Genomic DNA, 24,477 nt, shown 5'->3' on the forward strand with positions numbered 1-24,477 from the left:
GATTGGAGGGTGAATTTCAGCAGAGAGTGGCGAAGACAGGGCTCGAGAGGCACAGGCCAGCAGGCCTCTGCAGGGGCTGTTTGTTTCTCTCCTGCAAGAGTCTGGGGTGATTACTAAGACTTGTTCCGTGGCCTTTTGAACATTTAAATAGACCTTTGAGTTCTCCATCATTTACCCAGCGTTTCTCCATTGCAGAGAGTTGAATTCACCCCTGCTTTCAATTTGCCAGTGTGTGGCTCCATCACAGGGCTCCCCTCCCAGATGGCTCTGGCTGGCTGCTGGCTCACTGGTCTTCAAGGATGTGCTGCTGCATCCCTTTGTGTAGCAGGTCATATTTTTTTCTTCAAGACAACTAATATTATTTTCACTTGTTCTCAACCGCTAAGCTGTTCTAATCCCAATCACTGCAATATCTTGATCACAAACTGCAAATCCCAAACATGGGAAATAACTGTAGCTTCATTTCTAATGAATTAATAGTGTTCTCTATCAAGGCACATTTTAATTTCCACTTACAGTGTTCAAAATGAAAAAAAAAAAACATTGAGTTTTATTTTATTAGAAAACTCCCAAATGCCCTCACATCAGTCAGGCTAGAAAAATTGTGCAACGGGACCATGATGAGGTTGGAGATAGGGCCCGGAAATAACCAAGTGAAAGTCAGCTGGGAAATTCAGTAGCTAACGCCACCAGGGGAGCATGAGAACAAAGACTGGCATTAGTGGAATGAGCCTGCAATCCAGCCAGGACTGAAAGAGTCTCTGGGGAGAGGGTGGGACCCTGGAGGAGACTTGTGCCTGCTCCCTAGGGAGCCACAAGCCTAATCAGCAGACATTGTGAGGGTCAGAGGGAGCCCACTCTAGGAAGCCGGGTGTTTACCTCGTCCACTGGGGGGACCCAGATCTGCATCCTGATTGTGCTTCTGTCTTGTGAGTGAAGTAAACGAAGGTGCCTGTTTCCTAGGTAATTTAGAGAAGAGCAGAGAAGTGCACGTGGAGGATGCTGAGAGGCAGATGCCAGCTCTTCTTTTGGCTTGCTTTCGTGAAGTAAGCCTGTTCTCAAATTGGGCAAGATTTCACATTTCCTTTCTCCTATCCCTGTGTCTCCTCTTTGTAAGAAATATATCCCCCCGCTCCCCCAGGGGTGAAGAGAAACTAACACACGATGGTAGTTTTCCTGTGACCTCTCTCCCTGCCAGAGGATCTGTGATCTACTCCAACTGGGATCTGTGATCTCAGCTTAGCTCAATGAACCTGGCCAAATGGGTTGAACTTTTGATCAAATGTGCAGTTACCTCTCATATACGGGCCTGTGAGATGCATTTTTATGGAGCCTCTATATTTTACCATGAATGATGTTTTAAATATAGTATGTGTTTATTGCATTGCCACAGATCGATGATGTGGGAGATAGTGAAAAGTTGGAAACACCTGAGTGCCTCTAGGGGATTCAGCCCTTCCGATCACATGGCTGACGTGACCTGTCTCCAGTCTTACTCCATTGAGTATATGATGCGTGATACTCATTTTCATTCCAAAACTTAGTGCATTTTTTGAGAGCCTGCTGTGACTCAGACACTAATCTAGGTCCTGAGGGGTCAGCGTTTGCGGAGACAAATCAGGTCCTCACTCTTAAAACTGACATATCAGCCAGAAGAGACATACAATAAACATCTAGGCAGAGTCTTAACAAGAAAATACAGGCTGAGTCCCCTTTATCTGAAATGCATGGGACCAGAAGTGTTTTGGATTTCAGGTTTCTGAATTTCTGTATATATAGAATGAAGTATTTTGGAGATGAAACCCAAGTCTACATACACAATTCATTTATGTTTCATATATACCTTTTTCACATAATCTTAAGGTGATTTTATGCAGTATTTTAAAATAATTTTGTGCATGAAACAGAGTTTTAACTGCATTTGACTATGACCCATCACATGAGGTCAGGTGTGGGACTTTTCACTTGTGGCATCATGTTGGCTCTCAGAGTTTTGGATTTTGGAGCATTTCAGAGATTTGGATTAGAGATACTCAACCTGTAGCTGGTGGTCCACTGAGGATAATAAGCCAGGTGATGTGCTGGAGAGAGACTTGGGTAGGAATATTGACCTTAGGTCACCTGGGCTGGGCAGGGAAAGCCTTGCTCAGGAGGTGTCTTTGCAGCCAGAATAACTGAATACAAAAAAGAAGCTGCCCTGAGAGCTCTAAGTAGAAACCTGTCATTCTACTGAAAGGTTGGCTGTGAAAATGTACCAGGAGCAGAAAGCAGGCCAGTGTGGTCGCTGGCCAGCGGGTGGGACAGTTGGGGGAGATGACAATGAGGGACCTTATGGGCCAACAAAAAGCCAGTGGAAGAAGTATTATGATTTGATTTTTGTTTTAGGACTGTCACTGTGGCTGGTTTGCAGTGACTCTCATGAAGGCGTGGAATGTGGGATCAGGGAGGTGACTCTGCAGGCTGTGGTTGCAGTGGCCCAGGTGGGAGATGATCTCTCTCTCTCTGAAACGATAGCCAGCAGAAATTGAGCCCTCTGTCTGCACCACAATGTTATGCCATGGGCTTTGCTCTTGAAGTTGCTAAATCCCCACAAAACAACCTTATGAGCGATCGTCATGATTTTCCACTTTGACATACGAGGAAACAGGCCTGGTAAAACTAAGTAAGTTGTCCATTTTTACATGGTTCGAAAGTGGCTGAACCGAGGTTTGAACCCAGTCTGTTGGCTCCAGAGCTCAGATTCTTCACCCATGTTCTATAACGGATGAGATTTCAGAATGACAGTTCAGATGCTTGCAAGAGCCTGGCTAGGTTGGCGGTGGTTTGGGATCAGCCCAGCTGGGGAGTGCTTGGAAACTATATCCGGAACCCAGGCGATGGCTTTGCTAGTATTAATGGGCAAGGGCTTGGAGTACAAGCGTGTAGAATCAGGGAAGGCAGGCCAACTGCCACTTCAGCATCCAGGCTTTGTTCTCATGCATCTCATCTCAGTGTCAGAGAGGCAGGAACTGGTCCTTGCTACCTCTGCCCTCCCTATGCTCCAGGTGTGGCATTGTGGGGGAGAATGTGACATTTCTTCTTATTTTATTAACTGATACTTTTGCAAAGACCTTAACATGACCTTACTATAAGTTAAAATGGGTAGTTCTGCGGCCCTCTCTGTGCCCCCAGGTTTTGAGGGACATAAGAGTTGGGACACAGTAGTAATCACCACCAGAGGCCATATGTGAGATATTTACCATATGCCAAGCATTGGGCTGAGAACCTCATTACATGATCTCCTTTAGTTTTCATACAAACTCATTTAGCACTTGAATTGTGGATTTGTGATTATACAGCCTGCTCATGGTGCTGGTTTGAGTCTGGACTCTAGACCTCGGTTTTGGGACTGAGAAAGGGAGGCTTAGTAGCACTGCTTTTCTAGCTGTCTTGTAATTCTTTGTTCTCCCCACCGTGTTCCTGTTCCCCCCATACCTGCTTCTTTTGATCATGCAGTGGCTTTTGGAACATGGGCTGTCTCTTTGGATCAAAAATCTCAATTCATTATGTGAAATCTCAGTTCTCAAGAACAGCTTGTATAATAACTGGAGCCTTCACATGCCAACAGATAGTACAAGAGGGTATCTGGTTCTACCTAGGCGTTTTTAGAGGCTAGCTTCCCCAGCCATACAGAGTCCACTGTGAGATCCTTAACTATCTCTATATGTGTCTCTACACAGGGCAGCAAACCACTCTGCCACATCCAGGGGAGGAGGTGGTGGGAAGAGAGTATCCCCTTTATTTATAAATATATTTAATGTTTATATCAGAGGCAGAGGGAGGGGGAAGAGAGAGAGAAAACACCTTTTTATACACAAAGGCATCTTGATATCCAGCAGTCCCACTAATATGGACAGTTCATGTCTCCTGACTTTGGTGTCCCAGATAAACTAAAATAATCTTAAGCATGATGAAGAGGCTGGAGGAATGATTTATGAGAAAAGATGAAAAGGACTGAGTATGGATAGCAGGGCCTGTGCAGGCTTAAAGACAGAGATGGCAATTCTCAACCAATAACTTAAAGAAATAGATGCTAAGGAAGGCCAAGACTGACACGGAGAGTTCTGAGCAGAAAAATCTGTGAAGACAGCAAGGAGAAGACCAGTGGGATCTCTTCCTGTCTTCGGGACCTGTAGGTAGGACTGATACTTGCTTTGAAGACAAATGTGAGATATCTGCCCAGAACTGTATAAAGTAATGTTTCAGGGGACTTGATTTGACCTGAGATATATCTAGATCTGTGTAATAAAGATACATGTAACAATGCTCTCTTGCTACATCAGGAAAATAAGAAAAGGCAACATTGAGACTTTTAAGAGTGACTATAATCCCCTGAGATATGGCTAGCTAGAGTAGTCTAAAGATCATGAAAAATAGTTATAAGGCTTTTAGAGAAGGCAGAGGGATGAAATTTTAGATTTTTTGTTTATTGATTCCCCAACATTAGTTGAGCTCCACACACCATAGAGTAAAAGGTATAACCTTGACTCTAGATTTTATAATTTGGGGAGAGAAAGTAAGAAACAACACATGTAACAATTAATTAAGTCTCATATCAACAAGTGTAAAATAGCAAGATGAAAGGCAGGACCTAGATGTGGTGATGCTAATTTCAGATTCCAAGGGGGTTTTTACAATAGAGCTTTGAATCCATGGCACATTTAAATCCAGTATGAAATTCTCCTGATTAACATTTCCCTTCTTCCTTCCAAATATCAAATTTATGGACTCTGAGAAATTCACATAACACATATGCCGATGCTGCGTTTTCTTTCTGCTTGATCCGTTCCAGCTGTTACTAACTTTAATGCCTGACTTTCATTAATTTATGAGGAGTTGTGAACTGCAGTCTGAAATGCTCCCCTTAATTTTAGAGTTTTGTTGGGGGAAATTTCACGTGAGTTCATCCTGGCCCTTGCTAATATTTCAGCCAAGCACATAGTTCATTGTGTAATGACCTTTCAGGGCCTTTCAGTGATGTTGGCGCGTGCTGTCATATTCTGAGGGTGGTGCACGGCTAGTCTTTGTCAATATTGATTTCATTCTGCCTCGTACCTGATTTATCAAACCTGAGCTCCCGCAGCATGCCTAATTTGGTACATAGTTCCTGTTCCCCAAATCTAACAAGCTCACAAGTAATAGATGTTCTGGGTTTTCGTGGGCTTGCCCTCTGACCTAGGGTAGTTAAAGTTGCATTTGGCGTGTTTCGTTTACCATTGCGGCTATTGAAAAGGCCCTTTTCCTCTCTTCACTGTCTTCTCATGGTTTAAGTAACTTAGGATTCTAGGACATGAATCACTCAGTTTTTGGCCATTAACACTAGATGTTTCTCATACACGAGTCCTTCTCATGCTTAGTTATTTGAAGTGAGTATTTCATGTTAGTGACTCTGTGTTCTTATGTCTGGGAGCACAGTCGCCAGACTGCTGGACTGTGTGTGAAATCGCCTAGCCCATATGTTATCCCTGAGGACTACCTACCCCATTGCCATAACAAAAGAGTTTTGAGACCCACCTTAAGAGTTTCTTTTCAGAAATTTATGCCAATAGGATATTTTATTTTATTTATTTATTTTTGAGATAGGGGCGCGCTCTGTTACCCAGGCTGGAGTGCAGTGACACATCTCGGCTCACTACAACATCCGCCTTCCAAGTTCAACCAATTCTTCTGCCTCAGCCTCCTGAGCAGCTGGGATTACAGGTGCCCACCACCACACCTGGCTAATTTTGGTAGTTTTGGTAGAGAAGGGGTTTCGCCGTATTGTTCAGGCTGGTCTCAAACTCCTGACCTCAGGTGATCTGCCCACCTGGGCCTCCCAAAGTGCTGGTATTACAGGCATGAGCCACCGCGCCCAGCTAGGATATTCTTAATTTTTTTTTCCTTTTGGTAACAGTGCAGCCTTGTTTCTTTGATGTCACACTCCTGCTATTAATCTTCAGATTTTCTGAAGTCTCTCTCTCATAATGAGCCACCAGGTGAGCAAGACTCTAAGGTACAGTTTTTTTTTTTTTTTTTTTGCTGCTTTCTATCCAGAATATAAAGATTCCAGTTAGAAATTCTATTATATAGAGCTTGATAGGAAAGCTGTGATTGACCCCTCTCCTGAGAAGAGTCAGGATCCAGTGGGGTGATGATATAGTGTTAAAGCATGAGCCAGCCCTCCTGTCCTGTGAATTTCCTGACCTGAGTATGTGGAGGGCACTCAGTGCAGTTAAAAGTGAGGCCTGGATTCTGGCTGGCCGAGAAGCTCCACAGGCTGCATTGTCTGGATTTTGGAAGTAAATGAACTTGGAGGCATCAGCAACACTAGTGCTTGAGTGTGTCCTGTCGTTTACTTGTACTCATTTAGCTAATGATACTTGAGACCGAGGTAAAATACTGATTTATTTCAGAGTTCCTTGCTTCATTTGAATGCCAACCTAGTTTTGCCAACAGCCAAAGGGGAAACAGAGTCGTTCTAAGGAGTCATAACTTTGTTTTCTTTTCACTGAAGTAAGCTGATGGTAGGAGAGAATGATTTTGTATAAGTTACTTTTATTTAAAAAATTCCATTCTTTAATTTCTAAAAATATTTCTTTTAGGTATTAATATTGGAGATCTTTCGATGTTCTGAAATTGTAGGAGAGGTTTTTGGTGCAGAGAATTATGGTAGTAGTAACAATGGAATATGGGGACGTGCAAAGATTTGAAGCAAATGATTATTGATAGGGTGATAGGTAAAGATTACTTGTGTTTTTTTAGAGCTCATTTTATGTTTAAATACTTTTTAGCGTCTTTTTTTCCAGTCTCAGTTTAATGTTTCATAAGGTGATGCTCTGCTAAATGCTTTACAAAATCAACCTGCTCATGTGGGCTCATTTCTGATCAGTGGTGTCAGATTTGGTTGAACAATTGGGGCTAATTTTCTGAGGATCCCAGAATTGAATGAAACTTGTGAGGCTGTAAGACTGTAACCCACTGAGAAGTTATAAAGGGATTTTACTAGAATTCTTCCTCAGAGCAATATTCCAAAATTGGAATGCCGAGCCAGGTAGAAGCAAAGTGCTGTTCTTGAAATGGATTTGTAAAAGCCGAACGTTTTTCCTGTGTGCGATGACTATATGATTATTGCAATATTAGTTTGTTGTTTTTCTAGGAAAGATCCAGCAAGAAAGAAACCTTGAAGCTGTCTTTATAATTTAACATTTTATTGTATTTTATGACAAGTATCATGTACAGGGTTCTTTTCAATAAATCACAAAGCCCTGAAAACCCTGGAATAGAACGCCACAGTGGTCCTTCCTTCTCCAGCCCTAGTCCCAGGGGCACTCGTCACTGTTCTGTTTTAGTTCTTTTGGTAAACAATCATTACAGCTCCAGAACATGCTTATGTTTTTATATCCTGACATATCAACTCTAGATATTTTTTATGCAACATATTGACTTTGTAATGAGAAAGTTAATCTTTAATTTTTAATACTATGCCCTCTTCTTTCAATATTGATATTATATTATTTCTTGTCTATTGGCTACTTTTATAACTTTAAAGAATGTTGTAAACTTCTATTTCTTCTCCTCATCAGCTTTTCATAGCAAAATGAGTCGGATGTTAGGTTCCCTCTGCCATCCACATCCCATCTTCTGGAGCCCAGCTTTTCTATTATAGTGTCACGGTTGTTAATACCTTTTATGGGGTCTTACTATCGTAACCACATCTGGTATGTTTTTGACCATACATTGATTTTTAAAGTTGAAGATCTAGAAAGCATCTACAGCATGATGGCTATGGAAACTCTCTGTATTGAACCAGTAGAATGTTAAGAGCATACATAAGTTTCTCTGTTGGTCCAGTGTTCTATATCCTTAAATCACCCAACAGCAATGCATCTAGCGTTAAGAACTAGTGCTTTATCTACACTTACCCTTTAATTGCTTTCCTACCTATCATATTGCTTTTTGGTAGCTGATGTAGTTTTTTCCCTATTATTTGCTTTTACAATAGTCTTATATTCTCCTACTCCCCAAACATCCAACCATATGTTTTGTACTTAAAGGTAAGCCCCCTTCTTTCCTGGCCATTTCATTCTCCTGAGAAATCTGAACCAGGCATCTCCAGACATCCCTTTGTGATCTTCTGGATTGGAACCACCGTTTCCTAGGTCATATGACTTCCACTTTGCCATTCCTAGTTTATTCCTTTATTTTACAGAAATATATCAAATAACTTCCCAACAACAGTGGAGGCACAATTTCTGAGTCTTTACATCTGTGAAATTATCTTTATCCTGCCCTTGCTCTTTTCTGATAGTGTAGTTAGAACTTAAAAGGTTTCCCCACAAGATCTTTTAAGGCATCACTACATTTTCGGTTATCATCCAAAGCTGTAGATGAGAAGTCTGATGTCTCTTTGATTTGTATTCCTTTGTATGTATAAGGCTTATTTTTTTTCCTTCCAGGAAAGTTTTGGGATCTTTTTATCCTTAGTGGTTTGGAAGCATGTACCTAGATGTAAGTGTTTTAATTTAATTTTTATTTTCATTAATTCTGCCCATCCCTTCGTGGACCATTTGAATCTGAAGATGTGTTCTTTAGCTCTATGGATGGTTTCTATTCTATCTGTAATAATTTTATCTGATGTGTTTTCTCTGTTTTATTCTTCCCAAGATCCTACATAGTTGACTGTTAGACCTCCTAGGTTACTTCTGTGTGTCTCTTCTCTTTTCTCTGTATCCTCTATGTCTTTGCTTTTGGTTCTGTGTTTTGAGAAATTTCCTTGACTTCATTTTTCATTGCTCCACAAGATATTTTACTTTTTGCAGTCATAATCTTAATTTCCAAGAACTTAAAAAAATATTTTATTGAGCCTTCTTCCTAACATCTTGCTGTTACCTTTTGTATGTAATCCTTCTAAGTTTCTTCCAGGGTTAGATTTCTTGTTGATATTGGTCATTCTTATTTCTCTCCTCTCATCTCCTCATAAACCTAGTGATCCTTGGGTGTCATTCCCCAAAACCATGGAGAAAGATAGCTGGTTCAGTGCTGTTTTGCTCCGTGTATGGAAACTTGGATGGATGGATGGAGCATCCTGATCACATGTATCAGTTGGCAGGATTTCCTTTAGGGAAATAGGGCAGAGCTTCTCCACATGTCAGAACGAAGAGGGCTTAACTCAGGAGATGTGTAAGAACTGGTATGCTTTGGGTTCTAATCAGGGTATCACACCAACCAACCTGCTGGGATCAACACTAGAAGTTAGATCTGGTGTGACTCTTGTGGTGAGTGCATTTGCGTGATAGACCTGGGTGGAGAGAAGGCTTCAAAATTCATGCTGAGGCCTTTGCTTTCCCAAGACAGTTCATTCTATTTTTTTGAAGCAGAGTCATAAAATTTTTACCTGGGAAAATGCCAGCTACCTGTGCTCATGTGCTGTGGGCAGGAGACAGGCCATCTGACTGGCACAGGTGTGTCCTGTAAAGATCTGCCCAGCCCAGGTCTTCTTGGGTGAACCAGCTGCCACCTGTGTCTTTGCCCTCTTAAAGAATATTTCAGGCTGCTGCTTCTGTATGTGCCATATCCACTTATAATTCTAGTCTTACCCACTTTGCACCTTGCTGAAATGGGTTTAAATCTTTTATCTTAATTTTATGTGTATTTCATTGATTGTGTTAAGAGTTTCAGCTATGGACCCAGACTGCCTCAGTTCAAATCCTGATTCTGCCACTTCTTAGAATGTGATCATGGGCAAATTACTTAGCCTCTCTGAGCCTCCATTTTCTCATCTATACATTGGGGCCAGAAGAAGCACTGACCTCATAGGTTCATTTTGAGGATTGAATTACTTAATATAAATAAAGCTTTTAGAAGTGCCTAGGACAGAGTAAGTGCTCAGTAAATTTTATTTTTTGGTAGTGTTATTTTATCATTACTACAAAACTTACTTCCTTTTTTTTATTTCACAGAGATCTTCAGAGGGACAGGTGAGAAATGTGTTTGCTCAGCCTGCTATCTTGAACTGGAAAGTTTAGATTAAATGTATTACATTTCTGGTACACTGCAATAGTGTCAGTAAAACTTAGGACCCAGGCCCACCTCTGCCACCTTCTGGCAGTGTGATCTTGAGCAAGCTCCTAGTTACTGGACTGGTTTCCTCATCTCTGAAATGGGAGTGGAAATGGCAGCCAGATAGGGTGATAATAGGAAGTAAGTGAGATAATTTGTCAAAACCCATTGACTTCCATTCTTATCCTCACCTCTCTGATCCCTTGGTTCTCACCTTAAAAAAAAATACTGACATGCCAAGAGCGGCTCATGGGCTGTCTGACAATTTTTCCCTCTGGACATTTAAGATCCCTTCTGATGCCATTGAATCCTCCTTTATAACTTTCTTACTTTTAGTTTTTAGATGTATTTTATTATCCTTCTGATTTTACAAATTTGAGAAGCTTGAAAATAAATGAATTGAATTCTAAACTTCTACCTAGATAAAAACTAGGCATGTATCACATTTTACAGAATAACTTACCAAGATTAAAGAGGCAATTTCCCAAAGACAACGATCCAAAAGCCAAAAAGTCTTTTGAAAGTCTTACTTCTTGCTACTGGAAGAGCTAGTCTTTCATTTCCTGAAAAATATGTCCCCTTGTTTATTTTTTTTAACCAAATGGATTAAACACAGTAACAACATCCAACTGGTAGTGTTCATAGAAATACATGATAGGTTGGTAGAAATTTAAATCAAATGATTCAATTCTGGCTAATACCATAGCAGAAATGAAAGTGGCTGGTGTTGTCAAACTGTGTCTTCAATTGAGTGCTCCTTTATTACAGACTGGCTAATGGGTAAGTTTTTCTCCTAACATCTTTCTATACATTCCTATATATGTATGTTTTATTTTATTTTATTTTTGTATTGCATATTAAGTCTATTTTAAGAACTTGATTGGCATCCTGTTTGACATTTGTTTCTTTCTTTTTTCCTCTTTTTCTTTTATTTGAGTCAGGGTCTTGCTCTGTCACCCAGGCTGGAGTGTGGTGGTACGATCGTGGCTCACTGCAACCTCTGCCTCCTGTCTCCTGGGCTCAAGCAATCCTCCTGCCTCAGCCTCCCGAGTAGCTGGGACCACAGGCATGTGCCACTATACCTGGCTAATAATTTTGTAGTTTTTGTAGAGATGGGGTTTTGCCATGTTGCCCAGGCTGGTCTCTAACTCCTGAGCTCAAGCCATCCATTGCCTCAGCATCCCAAAGTGCTGGGATTACAGGTGGCGGCCACTGCACCAGGCCCTACATTTGTTTCTTGATGTGGTTCATTTTAATGCCTACTGCATTGTTAAAAATCATGAACCTGGAGAAACAAAAATACGCTATAAAACTTAAATTGTTTTAAAATTGGAAAAGTTATTTTCAGTCTGTCCCAAATACTATTGGAGTTTAAAGATTTTAAGTTGGCACTGTATTGAAAGAGACGATTCCGTCATAGAAACTGGCCCTGTCTAAGAAATGGGTGTAGTGAATCATAGGGATGCACGTGTGCTGTTTAAAAGGCACCACAGTCTGCGAACAGTTTTGCAAGTTAGATCTCATTGAAAAGAGGGAGGTGGGTAGATTTATGAGCTTCAAATACTTGCTGCTCACCTCACCTGAAGTACATATCAGCGTGTTCCTTTTTAAAATCATGCATCCCTGAAGAATGTGTAATGGGCTGTAGTGTCAGAGAAAAACATCTTTATCCCAGCTTGGACAGAAGAGCATGAGGCAGTTTGTCTACTGCAAGCCTGGGAGCAGCTCTGAGGTCCGCTTACTGCTGGGCCTCTCTGGCCGAAGTTAAAAAGGCTTGTTACTAGAAGGAGTGTTTGCAATCAAGAGCCATGTCAGAAGTGGGAAGATAGGCTGTCAATCAGAGAACAAGACTGTGTGGGTGAAAGCTGGTCGAAAAATTGAAAGCTAAAAAAATCCAAACTGAAAGAGCTGGAATAGCCCCAGAGTTGGGGAGGCCATACTGAGAGTTGGAGTGTCAGGTGTAGATGGGTCAGGGGCTGGCTTTGGACTGACATTCATTGAGTTTTTCTGTGGAGTCTTCACTCTTTTGGGCTGGAGAGAGCCCTGTAATCCAGAAACAAGAAGGCTATAGCTTCCTAGCCTTTTACGCTGACTCTCTTCTAATAAGTGGGTTTTGGAACCCAGACCAAAGCCCAGACTAGAAGAATGTTGCCGTGGCATTTATAGAACTGCTGGTCTATGTCCTGACGTATATACTTTTCTGAAAATTTAAAATATTGTGCAGATAAAACACAAGACCATGATATAACATAGGGTGGTTACGTGCCTTTCTGAAGGACATATTATGTAGCTGATTTTGTTTTTCTTCACCCTTTGGCTACCAGGAAACTCAGATTTAAAGTTGCTGCTCAGTTATCCCAACTGTATTGGATTGTGGCCTGAATCTTTTCTTTAACTTTCTCTAGGTCTTGGTTATCTGAACTGGTCTCTGATCAGATTTTTATTTAGTTAGCATTTTGTACCTTGTGAAATCTTGAATGCTGCCTTCACTAATCTTTAGTGAAATGGGGCAGAGTATTAAAATCATAGCACTCTAGATCACCTGCTGAGGTGTGTTGCAATTTCACTCAGTATGAGAAACAGTCATATAGGTCGATGAGCGTTATTCAAGCAATATATGTGACAGAATACGTGGATTGTTGAGAAGTGTTGTATTGAATGAATCTGATCACAGCAGTTTTCCTTTCCCTCAAATGGCAGAACTTTTCAGAGAAATACAGGCCCTGCCCTTTCTCCCAGTATGATTTGGAAATGTCAGATACCTCTAGCCTCTGAGAAAGGCCTCAGAGGGAACTATTTTACCATTCAGGTTTCAGACTTTTCTCACCTGCAGTATATGTGTGTTTTAAATATTTTTCTGGCTCATCTTTTTTTTTTTTTTAATTCCTTTTAAGTTGAACCAGGTTTAGGGACACAAATGTGCTGCCATTTTTTTCAAGTCCTAATGTGCAGTGATTTTGTAAGTATGTTTTAATATTTCAGTATTTGTATTTGTATTCCTCCTGTTAAAATATGTGATTATTAATTGAGTTCTGCATGATCATTCCTTGTGTTTTTGAGTTATCTCAGACATGCAGCTTTCCTATCTTGGCGCCCAGCTCCATCGAACCCCATTGTAAAGCGCTTGCACATAAATGCTGTCTATAGTTATACTCTCAAAAATAAGAGGCTTGTCTCCTGAGGGCAGCTCCATATTACGGGCAGAGTATAATCCTGAACGTTGTTTTTCTTTGCTCTCAAATGGCTGGGGACAGTGAGTCAGGAGTGAGAACTCCCTTTGTTTCATGTCGTGTGCATGGCAGGGGAAGAATGTCGCAGGGCAGAAAATGAAGAAAGACATAAAAGGATCTCAGCTCAAGGAGGTCAGATCCATCAGAGGCTTAGCGTTGCCTTCAAAGATGCCTGGGACAGGTGGCAGTTCAAGACAATCACAGCAGCGGCGTCCGCTGGAGCCGAGATAAGGGATTGCCGCGGAAGCCTGCTATCTGCTGCCCGTTTGCTTTGATGTAACTCTGCTAGCAAGACTTTGGGGAGCAGACGACTGCCTTCCTCCGTGGTCCGCTGCTGTTGTTCAGTCTTTTAAGGTCTCATTACAGTGCTCCTTGAGGATTAATCCTCTTTAAGGTTTACATGAGATGGTTTTGTCCAAGGGCCCAGCCAGGGACCTTGGCGCCACCTGTACAAGGCACCATGGCAGCCTTTTCTTTTCCCCTTCCCTTTCCAATTTGTTCACACTTAAAAATACTTGTTAGAGCGAGGACTGTAAGCATGCAGCACCCTTTGCTGGCTCTTGTTGTGTTTTTGCTATTGTGCGAGCAATTTCATTAGCAAGAAATTGTCAGCTTCCACTTCCTCACTCTACTGTCAACTCTATTCCTTTTTAGAAAGAAATTCTGCTGTAGCTTGGCTCTAGAAGGGATTGTTGAGTTCTTTTGACCCACTGTCTTTATAAAATATCTATCAGCATAACTTGCATCTACTTGGTACACTTCATTTTAAAATTATATTCTTTGAGCGATCAAATCAAACTGCTAGATTTTGTTAGACTTGCTATTTTAAATACCATCATTTAGGAAAAGAAAAGCGGCAGATTTTATTTCTGACTAGCTTCACACACAACAGCAACAACAGTAACATCAGCAACTAAAGCGAAAACTATCTCTTGAGTCTCAGATATAAACTTTGTCCCAAGACTTTGAATTTTTGTTGAACAAAGCATTTCACGGTCATTTAAAATCTCTCAAGTGGCACTTGAAGGCAAGCAAATCGGGAACTTTGAGATCAGCATTTGAATTTGGTCCCATGATACCCTACTTAGCTTTCCATACTTGGTTGGGAACAGGGATGATTCCGAGAATTACTAATGGGACGCGGAGGCTTTTCATCCCTTGGTCGGTGGTTCAGGGTAACTTTCTGTTGTCAATGACCAAAAGGTAATTCACGTCCAACTGACTGCCTTTGCTCAGCTTCTCCGGTGTTGGCTTGGTTCTCTAAGAAGAGCAGCAGTGAGAATTGAAAGAAGTCCCATAACTGGTACACAGTCCCACAGTAAGTATTGTTCACATTTTTTGCAGGTCAGACTCTTTCCAAATTTGAAATAGTCTTTAAAATAACAACAGAAGCAAGCTAAGTTCCTGCAGTCAATTAGTGAGGGAAAAAGATACAGTCATATAGGCCACCTGACATTCTAGAGATAGGCATGTGTTTGGCTTTGAAACTTCTGCAAGGGATGGTTTTGCTGTGTGTTTACATTGATTGACAGTCAGTTATCAAAAGGAAAATCGCCTTTTGAGATGGTCTGTTTTAAGGGTAACTTCTGTCCACCCATGAGTGAGTAAATAATGGAAGGCAAGACAAGACAGTGGGGAGAGGCAGCTGGGATGGGACAGTCAAACAGAGCAGAATGATGACTTGGTGGGCATCAGGGGCCCTGCCTCTGAAGGTGACTCTTTAAGCTGTAGTAACAGAACCAAACTTGTGGATCTTCGTGTGACCATGTAGCATTCTGGTTTCGTACCAGACTCCTGAATCAGAATTCCTTAGAACTAGATCTTAGATTCTGTGTTTTTAACAAGCTTTTAAACAATGAAGTGTGAGAAACACTGCTTTTTTGGTGTTTTTTTGGAGACAGAGTTTCGCTGTTGTCACCCAGGCTGGAGTGCAATGGTGCGATTTTGGCTCACCGCAACGTCTGCCTCCCAGGTTCAAGCAATTCTCTTGCCTCACCCTCCTGAGTAGCTGGGATTACAGGCATGTGCCACCACGCCTGGCTAATTTTGTATTTTTAATAGAGACAGGGTTTCTCCATGTTGGTCAGGCTGATCTTGAACTCTCGACCTCAGGTGATACGCCTGCTCAGCTTCCCAAAGTGCTGGGATGGCAGGCGTGAGCCACCGCACCTGGCCGAGAACCACTGCTTTTAAAAGTCAGATGTCAATCTCAGTTTCTTCAGGTTCCCAGTTGGTAAGCACTTACGTAGATTTTCTGTCTTAGAAAGATCTTGTACATTTGCACACCTGATTGTGGCGCATCAGACCATTCTTTGAATTACACTTTACTTTTGATAATTACTTAAAAATAAAATTGAATATTCATGATGACATCAATTGGTACTTTCCCCAATAGGTAAAGAAGGTTGAATACCAATTATTTTATACTATGGATAATTTTTACGTATTTCCGAAATGTTGCGCCTAAACTGAATTAACAACAAGAAGTAAGGATAATTTGTGTAATTATGTTTTTGTATCTCTGAATTTCCCTTTAGGAAATAGAAATATATACACCCTTGTATACATTTTAATGCATATATATTTTGGTGTGTACTGTCAACAAAAACATAGATTTTACTAAATATGAAAGTGCTGTCATTTGCTAGAATAACCACCAAGTTTATGAATTAGTTTTCTGTTACCGCTCTTTGGTCAAGACCCTGCATGTGTTTTAAAGGAAGATCTTATTCCTGAGATTAGCAGATTCAGGATGTAGAAATGTTAGTTGAGAGTAATTCACTCTCCAGAAATGTGAAAATGCAGTTATTAATTACCCATGAAAAAAATGTTTGCCTGGTCTGTCCAATTGTCTCATCAAAGTGGAAGATGTTAATTTAAGGGATGAATAACACATACTTCAGACATACATATTTAAATATTGATCGTGGACTTGCCAATTGATTTCACTTGATATGAATGCTAATATTTTGTTAGCACTTGTGATAACCACAAGAAAACAGTAGACGTGTAGAATAATAAGAAAAAGTTTGAAGTAGTACAAGTTTTGTAATTAGTATCCAAATTTATCTTTTTGTTTATTTTCATAATAAGGTCTAAAATACACTTTTGTGTGTTCCAGTAAAAATATTCTACATTTAATAATTTTTCACCCTGTTCAGGCTCTAGGAAAATCTGATCATCAAAAAGTGAGGTGTCTTTTCTGATTTGGCATTTGGTACAGAGGGGATTACTACAGCTAAGTTTTCCTTATTCAGTTTTAATAGCTGATTATCTTTTAGAATATACTTGATGTACGCATGCTTTTAGTACAGAATAGATAGGTGCTGGTGACTTGGTTTCTTGGAGGAAAATCAGATATGATTTTGGAATTAGAAAGGACAGGATTCTAGTCTCAGCCCTTTGCTGGCTGACTTGTCTTGTGTAAGTCACTTAACCCATCAGCTTCCTTTCTGACACCAAGTACCTGCTTCAGATGCTTGTGTGAGGGTGGAGCATCCGGATGCAGATGTTGACATCCTATGTGCACTTTGCCGTGAGAGCCTGTATTGGTATGAAGCTCTTCTCTCTTTTAATTGATTGAAGTTTGGATACCTGAGACACGGAACAATCTAGTTTCCTGTCCCAGCAGTATCACTTTTGGCCAATTTGTAGTCATGCATATAGACCTCATGCATGACTTTATTAGAGAAGACCTCATGGCTCTTCTCTAATAAAAATCATAGAAAATCTAACTTTATGTGAGTAGGAGGTGATGGTTTTATAACTGGAAAAACTGTGTAAAAGCCAGAACTTTTTCTATAAAATATATATATATATATATGATATATAAACATATATATCTTTTATATAACATGTATATTAATATATATAACTTGTCTGGCTTATTTTTATCAAATAGCATTTTTCATTTCAGTATTTCTCTAAGGTCTCTAATTCATTTGTCTTCATGTCACAGACATTGGGAGATAACTTGGTTGCGTGTTCTCTGTTTTAAAGACACAGGTTCAGAAGCATGGGAGGTACTGGCTCTCAAGCCAAGGGGAGAGGGGATGGGCTGCCATCTCTGCTGCCAGTCTCAGAAACCTTCCACTGTTGTGACTACTTGGTACTTTTTTATTTTAAGACCTGGGGTTATTAATTACCAATGCTGAACTTAAGATAACCAGAGTTGCTGTGCTGAGGGACAGAGAAGCTCACACTAGCTTCTGTTACTGTGATCTGATTTTATTCTGATTGCCATTTTAAAACAATATCAGCTGGTATTCAGTGGGTGCCTGCTGCTTAGTTGGGCGCCCTGCTGATGGAGGAGGAGAAAGTGGGGATCCTGCAGTCCTAAGAAGAGCAAAAATACAAACTGGAAGCTGTCACTCCCCAGCTTGGTGTACCCATCCAGATCTTTAAGGAACATCAGATGGAAGGAAAAGTAGCCAAAGACCAATGTGGAAGAGAGGGCAGGGGCTTGGGAATTCTACATGGAGTTAATGTTTTCAGCCATATATTCAAACAGGTGGCAATTAACATTTGTTGACTAAAATAACATACATTGGTATTTCATTTCTGTTATTTGCTATTTTGGGGAAGGCATAGTTACCACTCACCTTCACTGCACCAAACTTTTGCTCATTTGCCTTCTAGACCAGCATTTCTCAAAGTGTGGTCCCAGGACATGCAGCATCTGCATCCCCAGGGAACTTGTTAGAAATGGCACTTCTTGTGCACCTCCTCTGTCTTACTGAATCAGAAACTCTTGGGCTGGGGCCCAGCAATCTGTGTTAACAAGCTCTTTAGGTGAAGCTGATGCAGCTAAAGTTTGAGACCGCTGTGTTAAGGAGTATTAGGTAGAAAAATTTGGGTCTGTCATTAAAAGGGGAACACTGAAGCAGGTGGGGAGCTGTGATCCAACTTGAAGGGGGAAGGAGAGCCATCTGTCTGGTTTCTTGTGACCTCTCACTGGCAAGTTAAAACCCAAAGTAGCTGATGGCACAGGAATTTACATGCAGAAGCCAGTGAACATAGTATCTCTTTTTGGTGGTTGTTTGTTTAAGTCACTCTCTTATTAAACTATAACTTTCTGAACCTGTCATTTTATATCCATTGAACATGTGCCTATTTAGCACTCAAGTTTGCAGGCTGCAATCCAAGAATGATAACAGAAATTCTATAGGAGAAAATGGTAATTGTTGATCCCCAAATACTGGATTCATGGAAGCTTATGAATGTAGAAAAAAAAAGTTAAGCTTTACAAGATTAAATCAGAACAGCAGGTCTAGGGCCATGTTCATGCACCAATTCAAAGTTAAGTAAGAGGCAATAGCCATTCAGAGTGTATGTCCAATTTCAGTTTCTTCCTAATATTCTTTGAAATACTGTTTTGGCCCCTTAATTTAAAGAAATGAAAAGAGCCAAGCACTTTATTCCCCTCTACGAGACATCAAGGAGAGGGGGTAATAAACAGTACCTTGCTGATGTATTTTGATAAATACTGGTTTACTGCATCCCACAACGGAAAGCAAATACATGCAATTACTTGCAAATTTCTTCAGTGTTTGTACTTATAAATCTCTGCCTAAACCTTCCCAGCTGGGAGTTCAGTTAGTCTTTCTGCTGTGGAACCAGGGCTTTGTTCTCATGTTCAGCCTCGACACAGGCTGGAATAATTCAGAAACGTATTAGAGAGATTGCTGCTCCCAAAAGGCATAAGGAAATAACCTTCACTCCTGGCCTTAGGGAAATCAGGCCAATCAGAGTTCGGGCAGATTTCTCGATTAAACAAAGAACTAACTGTGTACAAATTGCACCTTAACAATTTGTAAGGTGTCCACCTTAGAAATGTCTTGCAGATGGAAAGCTGATATTTTTCAATCAGGGCAGTGGGGCTGCTAAAGTCTAAATGTCACCAGCATTTTCCCAGCACTCCACAATTAGCATCCTACCCCCAAATTAAATTTAAAGTTGCATCCATAAGCAGCCCTCAGCTTCGAGACCCATGGCACTGGATTGTCAAATACAGATGGAAACAACTCCCTCTGTAAGTGTGAAGGTCCCGGGCGTATGTGTGTGTGTCTGTGAGTTTGTGCGGATGACTCAGTTCATCTGGAATACATCCCCAGGAGCTTTGGGCTGTCAAGTTTTATTTCAGCAAATTTCACATTGGGAATGAAAAAGGGGGTAGAAAGTTACTGCACTTAATGTTGTTGTGACTTTCCTTGCTCCTAGTCAAATTATTCAGAAATCAAAGTCAGGCCCCTGTGTCGCTCTGGAACGTTCTTTAGAATGGACCTTTTAGGAGGGATTTAGTAGATTTCTGCTGATTGCTAAGAGATGATCCTGCCAAACCGTCACCCTCGTGGCGTTTTTAGAAAAGTGACTGTGTTTCTCTGTAGGAAATCTGGGGATATTTTAAGTTGTGTCAGTTCTAAATCTGTTCTTCTTGAGGTACTTTTGCTCTTTAATGCAGGGAAGGGACACAACCAATATAACTAGCAGGTACTCCCAAGCCTTAATGCCCAGGGTGAGAACCTCCCAAATCCCAGCACTTACTTTAATAAGAGCGTGTACATTACAGTTGTCTTGCTCACCCCATTCTGGCCTGAATTTGACAGCTTCACATTCTTAGTGTAGCAGAACAATCAAGGATGCTGGCAAGGATGGTTTGGGATGGTTAAGAGTGAAAAGAAACTATAGCCCCCTGAGCCCCACAGAAACTCAGTTTCCCCACGTGAGTCACAAACTAGTCTAAGGAAAACACTAAAAATTGCTTTCCTCACGTGTTCTTTTTTTGGTTTTCTTGTTTTGTTTACATAGAAATGTAGACACAGGACACATTCATTGACGAGATCCCTTTTTCTAATAGAAGTCGGAATGAAGGAATACAGCGTGGGAATCAGAGACCTGAGCTTCCCTTGTTGGTGTGCTCTGTCCTGTCCCTCCTTCCCCTTGACTGAGCCTTGTCACTTGTAGGTGAGGGAAGCTCCTACCAGCCCTGCCTGCCTCCTACAGCCCTGCCTGCCTCCAAGGCCACAGGAGGCTTATATGAGAGAGTTACTGAAGTAGCCTTGCTGAACTGTGAAAGGGTCACACAAATGGTGTTCTTCTTCCCTTCAGAGTTCTGGGTTTCACAATGCTGGGTTTGCCGTTTCCATTTCAAAAGTGATCTGCTGGGCTTTGACCCATATCTATCCCACGTACATTAGGAGCTCTTAAACAGGGGTGGCAGCCTGTCATTCTATGCTTACTGTGTTAAATGAGCAAGTTAAGCTGGTGAGAACTCAAACTGTGGAAATCAGAAGGCTGCCGAGTCCCCTGGGTGCAGTGGAAGTGGTGTAGTGTCAAGGTTCAGGAGCGTCCGGCCGGCGTGTGTTTAGACTTGGTGTGATTAGAAGGCCCATTTTGAGTCATAACCCTGCCACTTTCTGGCTCTTCATTTTCTCTAAACTTTATGTCTGTCACCTGAAAATTGGGGATAAGCATATTGTCTTCCCAGACCTGCTGTGAAGAATTCAGTGAGAAAGGAAATAAAAACTGCTTAGTCCACAGTTAGGACGCTGAACTCAACGTTGCCATCAGTGGAAGCTATTTAGGATCTAACATACACATGAAGAAACTAAAAAATAATGGAAAGGTGAAAAAGCCCTTGAGTGTATTTCATTAAGATGATTATACTTTAAAGGGGATGAGAATGTTTGCAAACCCAAGGTTGGTATTTTGAGCTTCCATTAAACAAAAAAATCCCTATATGAAAGGCAAATTCATCTTATCTTTTCCTCTGTTACGTGTTTGACAGGGCCTTCTGACAGCTCTGGCCCATCAAGTATATTCTGATAACTGCTCTTACAGTGTTAGATAATGAACTTTACCGCCAGAGTGGACATTTAATTAACTACAGTGTCGTCCTTCCATGGAGACAGTGGCAGCTACTCAAGGGCCAGCATCTCCCTGACCACGGAATCCACAGTGGTATGTGGGGCAGGAAAGCCCTGACTTGGGTTTTCTTTCAAAATTGCATTTAAATGTACACCAGATCCACATTTATCACTTTAAACTCTACTGTAGATGAACACGTATGGCCACTGAGATCATACACTTTGCCAGAAGGACGTTCATGTGACCTGGCAGCCCCTGCCTGAAACATCATTTGTTCCATTCCCCAGCAAAAGCAGGCATCTCACAAGTCAAAACTATTTTCAGTAATGAGTCCTGGCCTCTTTTAAAGCTGGAACTCCCAATGTCTGCTCTCCTGCACGCATTTCATTGAGTCAGAATCGCACTCATCAGATGGGAAAGCTTCCCCATTAGGAATGCTGAGTTGTTGGTCATTTTTCTTAAAATTGAGTCATGGCAATGAGTGTCTGAGTGACTTGTCATTCTCAAAACTCTTCCTAAAAGGCGTTTGGTCTTTGGTACTGCAACATGTAAAACTACCTGTCAGACAGCTGACAGCCTTATAAATAAAGGACAGAGCCATATAGGAGTGTACCCAGGTGGTGCGAATGAAAACATTACTCAAAAAGGCATCCATGAACTCAGAGACCTGGCCTTTTTGCTGGTATCATTCCCTTCTCCTTCCCCTGCTGCTTGCTTTTCTTCTTTCTTCCCACCTTCTTTCCTTCTGACCAATCTATTGAGTGAAATCTCAGCATCAGATATTCCTTGACACAGTAATTTTTGAATGCCAACACCAAAAGTTAGATTAAAGAACTGGGACTCTCACAAAATAGGGAACTGTGGCGTAGGTTAAGCATTTGCCTACATTTTAAAATGTGAACCAGCATGTTGTAGCCTTGGCCTTGTCACTAGAAGAAAGACACTGTTGAGTTCACAAGTGATATATGTGTATGGCTGAACATTGGTAAAGGGAGGACATAGATAACTTTGCAGACTTCTGAGAATTGCTCTAAGTAGCTGAGATGGAAGGGACTTGAAACGGACACAGTCGGTCTTATGAGACCATGGACTTACCTCTTATTAAATTATGGGATGTTAAAAATGGTGGAGCTGGCTGGGTGCAGTGTCTCACGCCTATAATCCCAGCACTTTTGGAGACTGAGGTGGGCAGATCATGAGGTCAAGACATCGAGAGCATCCTGGCCAACGTGGTGAAACCCTGTTTCTACTAAAAATACAAAAATTAGCTGGGCGTGGTGGCGGGCGCCTATAGTCCCAGCTACTCAGGAGGCTGAGGCAGGAGCATCGCTTGAACCTGGGAGGTGGAGGTTGCAATGAGCTGAGATTGCGCCACTGCATTCCAGCCTGGTGATAGAGTGAGACTCCATCTCAAAAAAAAAAGTGGTGGAGCTTTAGCTCTTTGTGTTTATGGATTCTATTAGTGTTTGGATATATTTTGTGTATTTATTCCTAAAAACATACAGTAAGATGACCTCTGTAACTGAGGCAAACATAATTTGATTTGGAGAATGCTTTGGCCGAGTCTGGTAATGAATGCTGTGCCCTCCCACATCAGAATTGATCTGTCTGGCACTTTTTACATTGTTCATATAATAACAACAAATGTATAGAGTTTATGAATGGGTTGAAAAAAGATCCCTGCATATTTAGAAAGGGGATAGAAAGCTTTAATTCTTTTTTTTTTTTTTCCAATCTAAAACTTGGACCTGGTCCTCTGGGTATTAAGGAAGCTTTTCAGTTTATTTAGTTTATTCCCCCAGTTTCAAAAGCACGGAATTTCTTAGGATAAGTGTTGTTTACAGGTTGAGCATCCTGCTTCTTCCCCCTGTTTCCTGAGTGAATTTTACCCAGCACCCACATTTCATCATATATATTAAGCCACATCAGCTCATGTGCTGCTGTTCAAAATTCAGAGGTTTTAACTGAGCATTTAAATAGGGGAGCTATACCTGAAGGCAGGTCCCATAAAACTGCTCTTCTCTGTGTTTGAATTGGAATTTTTCGTACATATGACATGTTTGGGACCTGGCAGTTTCTGTCAAGACAGGTTTTGCAGAAATGTGTATGTCTTCTGAAAAGGGTTTGTTGGTGTTTCCACTTGTTGCTTAGGAAGGTTTCTGTGCTGGGCTTGGTGTTGCCCGGGCTGCTCTGAGAGCTGACGATACCCTCCCTGTGCATTTGAGGCACTTTCTTCCTCAGGACTTTTGAGAGAAAACCCAAGACAGCCCACAACAATCTCTATTTTGGTCTTATTTTTAATATAGCCGTGGGTAGTATGACAGTTGTTAGCACTTGCCACCAACCCCAAATTATATAATGTGCTATGAAAATAAAAATCTCTATGCCAACTCCTTCCCACTTTCAGAGGGGATAAGAAATCACAGAGTGTAAAACTGGCTATGCATACCTGTAACCACCTTAAAATAACCTCACTCTCCAAAGAAATTTTGTTTCTCTTTCCCAGGCAACTAACTGCCCCACTGTGTCCCTGCTGTTTGTAAGTTTGGCCCTTTGGGAGGCAAACACTCTCACTTGTAGGGAACTGGGTGTAGGCCCTTGGTGTTATAGGGCACTTAACAGCAGCCCGGGGCCTGACAGAGTTAATGTAACATCCACATCACCTGGACTATCAGGAGCTTGGTAGGAAAGAAGAGATGAGTTATATAGGCTTCCATTAAGAGAAACAAAAATCTGGGATGATTTGAAGTTTCCCAAAATGTAAGAAAAATGGGCCGGGCATGGTGGCTCATGCCTGTAATCCTAGCACTTTGGGAAACCGAAGTGGGTGGATCACAAGGTCAGGGGTTCGAGACAAGCCTGGCCAATATGGTGAAATGCCATCTCTGCTAAAAATACAAAAATTAGCCAGGCATGGTGGTGCACGCCTGTAGTCCCAGCTACTTGGGAGGCTGAGGCAGGAGAATAGCTTGAACCTGGGAGGCAGATGTTGCCAGTGCATTGGGATTACACCACTGCACTCCATCCTGGGAGGCAGAGCAAAACTCCATCTCAAATAATAATTTTAAAAAAGTAGGAAAATGATTTGGGCCCAACACAGAAAAAAGGGCTTACATTTTTATCTCCTACCCATTTTCCCCCTTTCCCTCTTCTTATTTCTTCATTATTGCAAATGCACTGTTATTTTTAAAATTATGCCTCTCCTGGCCTGGTGCAGTGGCTCACACCTATAATCCCAGCACTTTTGGAGGCTGATGCAGGCAGATTGCTTGAGGTCAGGAGTTTGAGACCAGCCTGGCTAACA

General features: G+C 41.4%; 1 protein-coding gene across 3 annotated transcripts in view; it reads left to right on the forward strand.

Annotated features, from left to right (window-relative positions):
- Positions 1-24,477, forward strand: part of GLI3 (GLI family zinc finger 3) — a 272,398-nt gene that overhangs the window by 97,593 nt on the left and 150,328 nt on the right. The window lies entirely within an intron of this gene.

Source organism: Aotus nancymaae, unplaced genomic scaffold, assembly GCF_030222135.1.
Source record: "Aotus nancymaae isolate 86718 unplaced genomic scaffold, 86718_ANA_hifiasm-v0.15.2.pri h1tg000065l, whole genome shotgun sequence".
NCBI lineage: Eukaryota > Metazoa > Chordata > Mammalia > Primates > Aotidae > Aotus > Aotus nancymaae.